At 46.1% G+C, this 13,310-nt stretch overlaps 1 protein-coding gene and 1 pseudogene across 5 annotated transcripts in view; one reads left to right on the top strand and one right to left on the bottom strand.

Moving 5' to 3' along the window:
- ZNF639 (zinc finger protein 639) overlaps positions 1–9,322 on the bottom strand; it is a 29,535-nt gene extending 20,213 nt beyond the window's left edge. For 3 of the 5 annotated variants that reach the window (XM_061637371.1, XM_061637375.1, XM_061637373.1), the window contains exon 1: positions 9,214–9,322. The gene's annotated coding sequence lies outside the window, so the exon portion shown is untranslated. The other 2 variants (XM_061637372.1, XM_061637374.1) reach the window with 1 other exon arrangement.
- Positions 9,323–11,136: 1,814 nt separating this feature from the next.
- On the top strand, positions 11,137–12,416 carry LOC133388552 (uncharacterized; annotated as a pseudogene).
- Positions 12,417–13,310: the final 894 nt, after the last annotated feature.

Genomic DNA, 13,310 nt, shown 5'->3' with positions numbered 1-13,310 from the left:
AGACTGAACTGCTTTCACAACCTGGTCTGGTTTCTGAGTCCAGTGCCGGACACGACAGATTGACAGAACCACCTACTTCACCCTCAACGCTCCCACCGCTTGAACGTGACAAGATGGAGAAGGGAGCAGGGGGAACAAATCCCACTTCTGAGACGGAAGAAGTGAGACGGCTGAGGACTAATGTGGCGGATCTACAGGCAGATGTTCAAACCTTGTTAGCGGCTGTCAGGACTCTGAAGACTGACAATCAGACCTTGAAAACCACGGTAGATCAGATGCGAGCAGCCCCTCCGGCCGCTGTGGTGAAGATTCCTATAGGATTACCACCAAAATATGCGGGACAGAGTGAGCAGCTCTCTACTTTCGTGGCTCAATGTGAATTGTATTTGGACATCAGAAATGCAGAGTTTCCTAGTGATGTGGCCAAAGTGGCCTTCGTGATCAGTCTCTTGGAAGGAGAAGCTGCCAAATGGGTGACTCCGTACCTGGTCAGAAAGGATGGCCTTCTGGGAAGATATAGAGACTTTATGCAAGCCATGACTGAGATGTTTCAGGACCCTCAAAGGGCGGAGACGGTGGCCAGGCAGTTGGGCGCCTTGAAACAAGGGAAAGGAACTGTGTCAGAGTACACTAACGCCTTTAAAATTCTGTCCCAGGAAACTGGTTATAATGATGCAGCCTTGATGTTTATGTATAGGAGTGGACTGAGTTCTGAAGTCCTGGATGACTTGGCTAGAACTACCCCCCCAAATAATTTGCCTGGACTGATTCGGCTATGCCTGCAGATTGATCATCGGTTGGAAGGAAGGTACCTGGAAAAGAAACAGGAGATCCAGAGATACTCAGTTTCAGCCTCTCGCAGCAAGACCCTTTCAACTCCAGGAACATCAGGCAACGCGACCGAAGGACCGGGGGGGGGGGGCTAGGCCGAAGCTGTCAGAAGAAGAAAAGGAGAGGCGTCGTAAAGAACGTTTATGCTTCTATTGTTCAAAGCTGGGCCACGTAGCTAGAGATTGTGGACTGAAAGGGGGAAAAACAGAGCCGGCGGGAAACTAACGAACCCAGTCCATGTACAGGCCGGTGGACTGGGGGCTACGTTGGACAAAGGGCCTCCGGTGGCAAAACCTCCTTCAAGAGGAGTCTTGGTATTGCCAATTCAGATTATAACTTCCAAAGGAGTAATGTTTAACTCCACAGTGTTAATTGACAGTGGAGCAACCACAAATTTCATTGATGCAGAGTTAGCAAAGCGTTACGGAATTTCCCAATGGAAATTGGACACTCCCTTGCCGGTGGAGACCATAGACGGGAGGCCCCTGAAAGGAGGGGGGGTAACGCGAGCAATGGAGAAATTGAAACTGCAAATCCCGGGGCACGAAGAGTTCATTTCGCTGTATGTAACAGAACTTTCGACCTTTGATGTGATCCTAGGAATGCCCTGGTTAGTCAAGCACGACCCAAAGATAATGTGGAAGGACGCTGTGGTGTGGTTTACTTCTCAGTATTGCCAGGAGAACTGTCAGGCAGAAGAAACCACCGACAAGTTGGCAGGAGCAGTGCAGGAAGCCAAGCAAGTAACCCTTCCCTCGAAGTATGGGGAATTTAGAGATGTGTTCGATGAAAAAGAGGCAGAGACGTTACCCCCCCCACCGTCCTTATGACTGTGCAATTGATTTAGTGCCAGGAGCCAGCATCCCATCAGGAAGAATTTACTCTCTCACAGAGAAAGAGAGAGAGGCCCTGAGGGAATTTCTGGAGAAAAACCTGAAGCGAGGATTTATACGTCCCTCGCAGTCCCCTGCTGGAGCGCCCCTGTTGTTCATGAAGAAGAAGGGGGGGAGCTCAGGCCTTGCAATGATTATCGTGCATTGAATCAAATCACTATTCCTACAGCTATCCGCTGTCCCTGATCTCAGAGCTGTTAGACCGACTGCGCTCTGCAAAAATCTTCACGAAACTGGACTTAAGAGGAGCATACAATCTGTTCAGGATGAAGGAGGGAGATGAATGGAAAACAGGTTTTTTGACCTCTTATGGACAGTTTGAATATCTGGTAATGCCATTTGGGCTTTGTGGAAACCCTGGCGTGTTTCAAAAGTTCATGAACGACATGTTTAGAGACCTTTTGGGTAAGTATGTAATCTGTTATTTAGATCAAGAAGACCATGATCAGCATGTGAAAACTGTGTTGGGAAGACAGAGAGAGAACCATTTGTATGCTAAACTAGAGAAATGTGGGTTTGACCTATAGTCTTTGGACTTTCTTGGATATCGCATCTCAGCAAAAGGAGTGGAAATGGATCCAGAAAAAGTGAGTGGTATACTGGATTGGGGGCAACCGACTACTAAAAAGGATGTACAAAGTTTTTTGGGATTTGCCAACTACTACAGAAAGTTCATTCCAGGCTTTTCCAGGTTAACAGCCCCTCTCACTGACTGCTTAAGGGGGAAAAGAAATTTTCAATGGACAGAGGACGCTGCAAGCGCCTTCGAGGAGCTGAAGGGAAAGTTTTCCTCTGAGCCCATCTTGCGTTTTGCTGACCCTACCCGCCCTTTCGTTGTGGAAGCGGATGCTTCAGATTTTGCCATCGGGGGGGGGGGGTTCTCTTACAGATGAATGGGGAAGGAACGGAGCTACACCCCTGCGCGTACTTCTCCAGAAAACTATGGGATGCTGAAAGAAATTATACAGTATGGGAAAAAGAGTTACTAGCCATTAAGGATTCGTTTCAGAATTGGAGACAATACTTAGAGGGGGCTCAACATCAGATAGAAGTACGTTCAGACCACAAGAACCTGGAGAGTCTACAGACGGCCCGGAAGCTGAACCAGAGGCAGATACATTGGTCGCAGTTTTTTACCAGGTTTAACTTCAAGATTACTTACCACGCCCATGCAAAAAACCAGAGAGCAGATGCCCTGTCCAGGCAGCCACAATACAAAGGAGGTGAGATTGACAGCCAACCCCAGTACGTAGTTCCGCCAGAGAAGCTGGTGTTGGGATCATGTCAACCTTCTTGGGAAGAGGAGCTCAGAAAGGCACAACAGGAGGACCCATGCATGCAACAGTATATCCAGGAGATGGAACAGAGCCAGGGCCCAGAAGTAAACTTCCATTGGAAAGAGGGGCTGTTGTGGTTTAAAGCCGCCAGATATGTGCCGAAGGGGGATCTAAGGCTCAGGATCCTGCGTCTATGTCATGACTCTATCACAGCTGGGCACTTTGGCATCTTTAAGACCATACAGAATGTAGCCAAGGCCTTTTGGTGGCCTCAAATGCGCAGAGACATTGAGAACTACGTAAAATCCTGTGCTGTCTGTATCCGGGCGAAAACAGAGACGGGAAGACCTCAAGGACTGTTGGAGCCCCTCCCTACTCCGAAAGAACCCTGGAAGGATCTATCCATGGATTTTATAACTGATTTGCCGAAGTCCCAAGGAATGACGGCCATATTAGTCATCGTGGATTCCCTTACAAAGATGGCACATTTCCTCCTTTGCCCAGGAGCCTTAGAGGCTAAAGAAACAGCCAAGCTGTTCATAAAGGAAATTTACCGGTTACATGGGTTGCCAAACAGCTTAGTCTCAGATCGAGGAACCCAGTTCACAGCTAAGTTTTGGAGAGCAGTTTGGAAGCAGTTACAGACGGAGCTAAAACTTTCTTCTGCTCATCATCCCCAGACGGACGGGCAGACAGAGAGACTGAACACCGTGTTAAAGAGGTATTTACATTGTTATGTTTCTTATCAACAGAATGACTGGGTTTCCTATTTGCATTTCGCAGAGTTTGCCTACAATAATTCCTTGCATACCAGCACTGGACAGACATCCTTCTTTGCTAATTATGGGTTCCATCCCAAAGCCTTCCCTAGTAGTGCAGAAAGTGTGCTTGTGCCTGCAGCAGGGGAATTTCTGCAGGAATTACAGGCCGTGCAGCAGGTACTTAAACAGCAATTAAACGATGCCAAACTGGAGTATAAACGAGTTGCTGATCAACATCGAAAAGAGGGGGCCTCCCTCCAACCAGGAGACCAGGTGTGGTTGTCCACGCGCTTCCTCCAGATGCCGGGCAAGTATAGGAAGCTGCAGGATAGGAGACTGGGGCCTTTCGAAGTGGAGGCACAAATCAATCCCGTGGCTTATAGACTGAAGTTGCCAGCTTTCAAAATACATCCTGTGTTTCATCGCTCCTTGCTAACGAAAGCAGCCCCTCCCAGCGAATTACGACCCGTGGAGGTCCCGGGGGCACCCATTCTAATAGATGGACAACCAGAGTTCAAAGTGGAACAGATTCTTGATTCCAGAAGGAGGCGTAATCAATTACAGTACTTAATTCACTGGAAGGGTTATGGGCCAGCTGACAGATCTTGGGAAAATGAGAGGGATGTGCATGCCCCAGAATTAGTGAAAGAATTCCATCAACGGTTTCCCCATTGCCCTAAGCCGACAAGTGGGGGGGCACAGCATGAGAGAGGGGATGGTGTCAGGATGCAGGATTGGGACCCTGGCACTTCAGAGGATGAGGAGGAGATCATTTTCCCAGAGTTGTGTGAAGAGGGGGAGGGAGAACTCTCAGAGATAGGGTTGCCCAGCAACGAAGGCCTTGGAACTCCAGCAGACACAGATACAGACTCTGCTCAGGAATTCCCCACGCTCACCCCCCTTCTCGAGCCAGAGCAGTTAGAACAAGAAGGGGGGGATTCAACTCCCTCATCAGCCAGAGAAAAGCCCGCCTGATGGGCATGACGTTCATCCCCCTCTTTCCCCAATACCAGAGGTAGAATCTTCAGAAGAGGAGGGGGCAGAGCTTCCCCCCTCACCACAAACCCGGAGAAAACAAAAACGAGCAAAGGGGAGAGAAAGGAGGGGCGGGGAAGAGAGCATCCTAAGGCGGAGTGAGAGAATTCGCACCAGGAAGCCCCCTTTATAAGGATAAGGGGGGGCAGGGATTCCTTGTTCTGTCAACTCTCTTGCATGTCGCTGGACACGTGTTATTGTGTTCCTTCATGAGAAGGCGCAGCCTCTGTTTGGATATTACCCTAATAAAGACTGAACTGCTTTCACAACCTGGTCTGGTTTCTGAGTCCAGTCCTGAACACGACAACGTCAAACAAAACCTCATAGTGACCATCTTCCATCTGGAAGCCTATGCCATCACTGTGGGAGGCTGTGTGGATCCAGAATTGGCCTCCACAGTCACTTATGGACCCACTGCTAAAGACCTTATCTTGGAAGACAATCTTACACAGCCACAAGTGATCGCCAATGAAAAATGACATCTGGCAAAACCAGAAATAACCAGAGTCAACTGAAGGTCATTCATTTGCAAGTGGAGGATGTATTCTGGTGCACAGCATCTGTCCCTGCACAAGAACTGTTTGTGCTGCTGCCTGGAGAAAGATGAGGGAGGGTGTTCTCCAAAAGAACCCTAGGTCATCAAGTTCAGGCACCAGAGCTTGCCGCAATGACCAAGGCTTCCTTGCCCTTTGTAATATTTCACCTACAAAAGGCTTTCCACACAATCTGAATTCCTGAAAATCCAGTGTTTTTTTTACTAAAAAGGAAACATTCATGGCTGAGGAGATACATTCATAGAATCATAGAATAGTAGAGTTGGAAGGGGCCTATAAGGCCATCGAGTCCAACCCCCTGCTCAATGCAGGAATCCAAATCAAAGCATTCCCGACAGATGGCTGTCCAGCTGCCTCTTGTCCATGTGCTTTGCCTATCTACCAATTCCTTCTGGCTTATGCCTCTCCTCCTGCTACGACAGTACTCAATCCAAATACTGATGCAAGAACAATGCATGCCGATTAAGCAAGTTTATGAAAAATATTTTTTCATCTATTTAATGGCTAACTGAATTTGGATTTCATACCCACTAATAAATAGTAAGTTACAACAGCATCTTGATCACATGAAATATACACAAACCCCCAAAATAGGCCTGCCTGCTCATAGATCCCCCCCCATTATTTAAATCAGGACAAGCCACCATTTGAATAGCTTGTGGACTTTTTTTAAGAAACCCATTTAAAATTTTATGATAAGGTGGCAAGATGCGCAAGAGGCACACTAATCAGAAAACAGGTACCAGAAGTGAAAAATTATTCTGCTTTTCTTTTTAAGAACGTAAGTTTAAATCCCAAAAGGAGTTCAATTCACTAGTTCTCTTGAAGTCACCATATTTGCAATTTCAGTTATGCAATCGGTTTGTTTTAAAAATCCAACTACTTCAAGCCATATCTACTATTCAATACTAAAAAATTGATGCTTATAAATAAAAATATAATAGTACTGACAATTATTGCTGTAGAAGGAGCAGGTAAAACAACCAGACGCTTTAATATTTCAAAAAGAAGCAAATCACTTAACACCTAGAAAGAAATTTGTGAAGGGGTGTATAGAGATAAATCACCCGACTAAGGCCTGGTTCACATGTCATGCAAAGTCAGAGGGAGACTCCCCTCAAGTGAGTGGTTGAACAATTAACCCCTCTCCCCAGGGAACTCTGGAAATTCTCGGCACCCTACCGTTCTCAGGATTCTTTGGGGGAAGCCATGACTATTGAAAGTGGTATAATGCTGCTTTAAATGTATTGAGCAAATGGAGCCTACAGTTTAGCACAAAAAAGCTCCTGGAGAGGCGATCCCAGCTGCTTTGTTCCATCCTGGTTGCTGCTGCACTGTGCTGAACAATCCCTAGTTCAGATATGCTAAGCCACTGGCTTAACTCGGTGCATTGCAGCAGCAAAATAAGTGGGATGGAGCAAAGTGGCTGGGATCTTCACTCCAGGAACCCATGCATTCAAACTAAGCCATGGTTTGGCTTACCATGACATATGAACCAGACCAAAAAATAACACAGTAGCACTATTTAAAGAAAGATGGGAGTGAAATCTATATCTTATGTGAGATACAGGCAACAGAGAAAACTCCTGAGGAGCTGGGATTATAGGTTCCTTCCTAAAACAGATACATCCTATACATTGTGTTTTGTTTTTTTAAGTTTTAAATTGCTGTGCACCACCTTGATATTTTGTGAGAGAGTGATATATAAACGAAATAGAAATGGACTACCTTCAAGTCAATTCCGACTTATGGGCGACCCTATGAATAGGGTTTTCATGGTAAGCGGTATTCAAAGGGGGTTTACCATTGCTTTCCTCTGAGGCTGAGAGGCAGTGACTGGCCCAAGGTCACCCAGTGAGCTTCATGGCTGTGTGGGGATTTGAACCCTGGTCTCCCAGGTTGTAGTCCAACACCTTAACCACTATACCACACTGGCTCTCGATATATACTTTTATAAAAAAATAACTGGAGCTTGTAAATGGGTTTGGCAGCTCTTCCTCCCATTCGCCAAAAGGCCTGTCTCACGGGAGGGGAACTGTTTTGGAAGAAGAAATGGATGCCAATCACTATCCATACATTTACATTATCCACACATTTACCAGAACGAGGTGGCAAAATCTCAAGATGTATAATGGAGCACTCCATGTTAAGCATCAGGTGGGGGCTATATTCTTAAATATTTCTCCACATAAAAGTCTGCTGTCAAGACAGGGGAAGTGTTCTATCCAGCCCATTTCACACTGCACAAAATTTCTACTAGCAGTGTGTGTATGTGTGTTGTGTATTTATTGAATGTCAAAGAATGTTACAAAAAATGGCATCCCCCATCATCACTGGATGCCTGAAGTGATACAATCCATTTTACCATCTCAAGGCTGTACCACCTCATTCTGAGGTTGGAATATTCTGTGTTGGAATATTTAGAACAACGAAATGATAAACAAGCAGCTTTGATTTTTTTAGATGCTGAAAAAGCATTTGATAATTTGAATTGGAAATTTATGTTTCAGGTTTTGGAGCAAATGGATTTTGGAGACAATTTTATAAAATGGATTAGATCGATTTATACATCTCAGAAGGCTCAGATAATTGTTAACGGAGATTTAACGGATTCATGTGAAATACAAAAGGGTACAAGACAGGGATGTCCTTTATCTCCTCTTTTATTTATTCTGGTCTTAGAAGTGCTGCTTAGAGATATAAGGCAAGATAAAAGAATTTCGGGATTAAAGATAAAAAAAGAAGGCACAGTCCCTATCCTATGGGTAATGGATAGGCTGTAGAATGCGCAGCCTTCTACTGTTCCTAAGCCATCTGTCCCAAAGCGTGAGATCTGGGCAATACTTTCTGCTCCTAAACAACAGATCTTCTCACAAGGGACATTTCTATCTGAAAAAGGCAAGAGAAAAAAGCAGTCAGCTCTCCACCCTATGAACACACACACACTGGCAGAAAAGGGAATAGAAATGACAGGGAGGAAATTTTTTTGGAAAAAGATAAAAAGCAGATCACCTCACCTGCCCTTTTCCCTCTCCTTAACATGAGCGAAATAAACACACCTCTCTCCATCCTACTTCCCTCTTGAATGCCATGTAAGCCCAGCCTGTTTAATTATCACCCCTAAGCAGCAGCAGCAGCAGCAGCAGCCCCACACCCCGGTCGCATTCTGGCCACGCTGGTTTCAAACCACATTGTCTCTTCAGACCGCCATCCTATGTACGCTTACGCGGGCAAAAGCTCCACTGGACACAGCGGAGCTTATTCCCGAGTAAATTATGAGCAGCAGACGATTAACCTGCTCCTGCTTCAAAGCGATTCCTTGCATCGACTGCTAGGGAAAGAAAGGGCGCCGAGGTCTGCAGCCTTTTGAACGCGCTGCTGTTTCTTCATTGGTAATCCGCTGGGGATCTTTGGAGGAGAAAGGCGCGTTAACTGCTGGCCAGATCCCAGCATTTGTCACGCTTAGGAGGCAGACTCGCTGAAATCAATGGGTCTGCCTCTAAGCGTGATTCAGCCCGGATCCAAACCCAGGATTCACGCTGTCTACTACGATTATTATTAGGTGGGGTCGAGCGAGCGAACCTCCTACAGCCCCAAATCCCAGAAAGCGCGAAAGAAAATAAATGCCCGGAGAGCTCCTCAGGCCGCCCCCGGGGAAGAGGTTAGGCTTCCCTGGGAGAACAACGAGCCCGAGTTGCCTCCGCGGCCACGGGGTGGTGGAGAGAAAATAACTAGAACAAAACATACACAAATAACCGAAGCGCCCTCCCGCTGTGGCCGAAGGGCGTGTGGTAAAAGGCGAGGGTGGGAAAAGGGGGCGAACGCCTTCCTCCCCTCACGCCTGTCCCGCCACAGGACTCACCTTGGGCAGCAGGCCGCAAGCGACGCCTCACACGCCGTCGCAACAGAAGACAGAGAGGGGAGGGACGTGCGCCATATTTCCCCGCCCCGTCGCTGAGGAGAAAGAGGAGGAGCGGGGGGGGGGAATAGAGTTAGTGGGCGCGCGCGCAAGCTAGGAGGCCACGCCCCCTCTTAAGAAATAATTTAGGCCTGGTCTACCCCAGCGGCGATACGTTTATTGTTTGTTTCTTTATTAAAAACCATTTTTACCCCACTCTTCAGCTGAAAAGACTCCCAGAGTGGCATACAAAATATTAATTAGAAGCTAAAATGATGAAACTGAGGTTATCATACTTTGGGCACATTATGAGAAGACATGATTCACTAGAAAAGACAATACTGTAATGCTGGGGAAAACAGAAGGGAGTAGAAAAAGAGGAAGGCCAAACAAGAGATGGATTGATTCCATAAAGGAAGCCACAGACCTGAACTTACAAGATCTGAACAGGGTGGTTCATGACAGATGCTCTTGGAGGTCACTGATTCACAGGGTCGCCATAAGTTGTAATTGACTTGAAGGCACATAACAAAATAATAATAATAATATTTTTATGTGATAGAACTGGAGGAATACACCAATCCAGAAGGAAGTCCAGCCAACCTTCATGTCTTTTGTACCACAAATGTCTCAACAGCTTAGGTGCCCATGGGTTCCTGGAAGGCAAAAGCTGTGTGCTTTTGTTGCTGCAAGGTTACTCAAGGAAAACCAAACAACGTAAGAGTTTTCTGTATTCCTCCTGTGAGGAAGGGCGGGATATAAATTCAATAAATAAATCAGTAAAATAGTTTGATTATTCCTGAGGGTGATGGAGTCAGACATATTTTCAGTACTTCAGAGTTGCCGCGCTTTGTGATGGTAAGCTCGCCTGCCCTCATGAAAGTCAACAAAAAGTTCCTTGGGGAGCAAATTCCAGGCCTCAAAATCAAATATAGAAAGAAGAGTGATTTGGAGAAGGTAATAGAACCGTTAGATTCCTTATCTGTTCCACTATTTGAAAAACTTTACCCAAAATTGATTAAGCCCATAGCATACCTCCATCAGTTTTCAAACGGCAGTTTTGAATTTCTCTCCTCCCTCTGTGTAAAAGCAGCACTTTGCACATTAAAAACAAAACAAACAACAAATCGGGGACTGAAATGATTTTAGCTAAGCTCTTCTCCCATTCTGTTTTTTTTAAAAAAACATTTAGAAATCCCTCCCCACCACTTGCAGCCTGAAGTGGTACAGTCCATTCTAGCACCTGAGGACTCTACCACCAGATTCTGCTAAATGTGTAAACACAATGGTTGACTCCCTTGCCATCTCACCTTTGAACTCGCCTATAGATTTTGTTTGTTTAAAAACTTGCCACCCCTCATCACAAGTAATATCAGTGTGTTGGTAAAATACAAACAAAACGATCAAACAAACAAAATAAAATGCAATTAAAAATTACAGTCATCCACCAAATATTACCATCAGGTACACAGCCTACGCATTTTATTTGTGTTTTATATATATATATTATTAAATCACTTCAAGATGTTTCATAGCAAGCAATCCATAAATGAAATAAGTATAAATTTTAAAAGGGCTCCTGCTGGGAAGAAGATATAAATCAAATAATAAATAAATAAATTTTAGCCATATTTAAAAGGCCTAGTGGAAGAAGAAAGTTTTCAGCTGGCTGGCACTCAAAAGTCAGACAAAGTAGGTTCCACAAACTCCTGTGTGTGCAACCTGACTGAAACATTCCTCAGAACTCTAATTTCTCATTTTTAATAATTCTCATTTTTAATTAATCCTCTCATTTTTGTTGTTATTTCTTCAACTATTAGGCAGCTGTCTTCAAGAGACAGTCTTGTACACACGGTTAACCTGAGTCAAAGTCAGTGTTATTGTTGAATGAGCCGGGTCACTGCATATTGTGACACAAGGGAGACTCCAGGTCCAGGCAACAAGAAAACAGTCAGAGCTGGGAGGATCTGGGGAAATGAACAGGGGGAGGAAGGAGGCTAAGGGGAATGGAGCAGGAGGGAGGAATCCAAAAGGAGGTAACAGAGCAAGAGACGGATGCTGAGGAGAACATCAGAGAGCTGAATGGAACACTTCAGGAACAATTCACAGAGCTAGAGGAAAGCGACCAGGAAAATATTCTAGAGCAGGCAGGAATACCACAGGAAGAGATCACAGAGCTGGATGGAGCCATGCAGCAGGAAATCTCAGAAGAAACTGGAAGGGATCATGAGTACATCATGGGTGTAGCTGGAGGAGCCAGGCCAAAAATCAAGGAGCAGGTTCAAGGAGGCCAGGAAGATTTTGTAGATCAGTCTATGGAAACCATGATAAGGAATACTGAGCAAGTTAGGTCAGGCCAAGATGTGTTCAGAGGGTGGACGACGGGAACCCACAAGAAGATCCTGAGGCATGCTGGGAGATCCTGGGAAGAGGTCACAGACCAAGCAGGAAGAGGCCAGGGGAAGACGGCAGAACAGGACAGCCAAGGCCAAGAAGCAGGCCTAAAGCTAGTCAGGGACCTGTTGGCAGTTGTCACCAGATCTGACCTTCCCCACGAGGAAAAGCTGGAACTGGAATTTGTGACTCTTCAGTTTATGATGGGAGGCAATGTACATTTGCTTGGGGAGCTGCAAAGCCAGGCGGTGGTGGAGAACTTCCGCCAGGAAGTGTTTGCAAAGTTCCCAATCCCAGCTTTCCATGTGACAAGCTCAGTGATCTGCTGCGATCAAGCAGCCAGCCAAAGGCCTGAGAGGCCCCAGGTCCTGAACGAAAATGGCTGCTCAAGGCAACAAGAAAGAATCTACTCCCAGCTCATCTTCTTCCTGTGCAGAGCCCCTTTCTTAAAGTCCTGGGACCAACTGGATCGACTGGCCGAAATGCTGCACAAGCTTAAAAGTTGCATCTACTATAACCCGGTGGCTCTGGTTGGGGTCATTGTGCAGGTAGATCCAGACCCAGGCTTGGATGCAGAACAGGAGGCCCGGGCACGGCGCTGGCTGAGGTGCTTGCTAGATGGGTTCTTCTGCTGTGATTTATTGTTAGACCATGACGGAACAGAGCCAGAAGTGCAAGTTCAGGTAGCTGTCTATCAGTCAGGCAAGCCAGAGAGGGCTTTAGAGGTCAAGAGAGCAGCATGCCAGGCAATTCGAGCAGCCTTAAAGTTCTGAATGGACACCACAGATGACCACTCTGATCACACCAGGTAAGCTTCAGGACACCAAACAGCACTGACTAGTAGAATGAACGGGGGCCTAGATACAAGGGATGGCAGAAGCAGATTCTCCACAGTGGGAGAAATGGTATAAGGCTTCAGTACACAAGGTTGTGAGATAAGAGGCACAAGAGGAAACCTCTCAAGTCCTTGGTTCACATCAGAAGAATACAAGGCCTGGTTCCTGGTTCGGATCTTTACTAGAGCCTCTTTTCCAAGGTGGTGGTGACTGGGGGGTTGCCTATCCAGATATTGCCCCTTTCTTCCTTTCTAGTCCCAGACTGAGGAGAGGAAGCAATTGTATGAACACAGTTGCAGAGCATGTTGGAATTAACTCACAAATCAACGCAAGGCAATTGGATTGTTGCCTGACAATTACCTAGTCCTTCCATCCCAAAACATTGGTTGAAGCATATGGCAGAAGGTATGTGTCATTGTCACGAGCCCTGGCAGACAGCAAGTGTCCATCTAGGGCAGTTAGACCTGAAGCTACAGGCCACTAAGAACATCACTGTTAAGGCCATTCCTGGTAAGATATAAACTTCCTCTGTGTCCTGTTTCATTTATGCAGCATCTACTTGCATTTGCATAACTAAACTTGTACTACCACCACCACTACTACTACCTATATTGTAGACCCTAGACAAACACAGGGAAAGAGGGCATTTTCAACTATGTGGCTCAAGTTACATCTCAGTCCTGGAGGAAGAAGGCCCTGTGTGTGATTCTTCTCTCTGCAGACTGCCCTTTCTATGTTGCAGCCTCCTTTCCATTTAATCCAAGGCAGGGAGCTGGGATCACTGTTACCAGATTTTACAAACATACTAAGATACTCTGCAAAGGCATAGGA

This window comes from Rhineura floridana, chromosome 7, assembly GCF_030035675.1.
Source record: "Rhineura floridana isolate rRhiFlo1 chromosome 7, rRhiFlo1.hap2, whole genome shotgun sequence".
Taxonomy (NCBI): Eukaryota; Metazoa; Chordata; class Lepidosauria; order Squamata; family Rhineuridae; genus Rhineura; species Rhineura floridana.
This window is presented reverse-complemented; position numbering and strand designations above follow the sequence as displayed.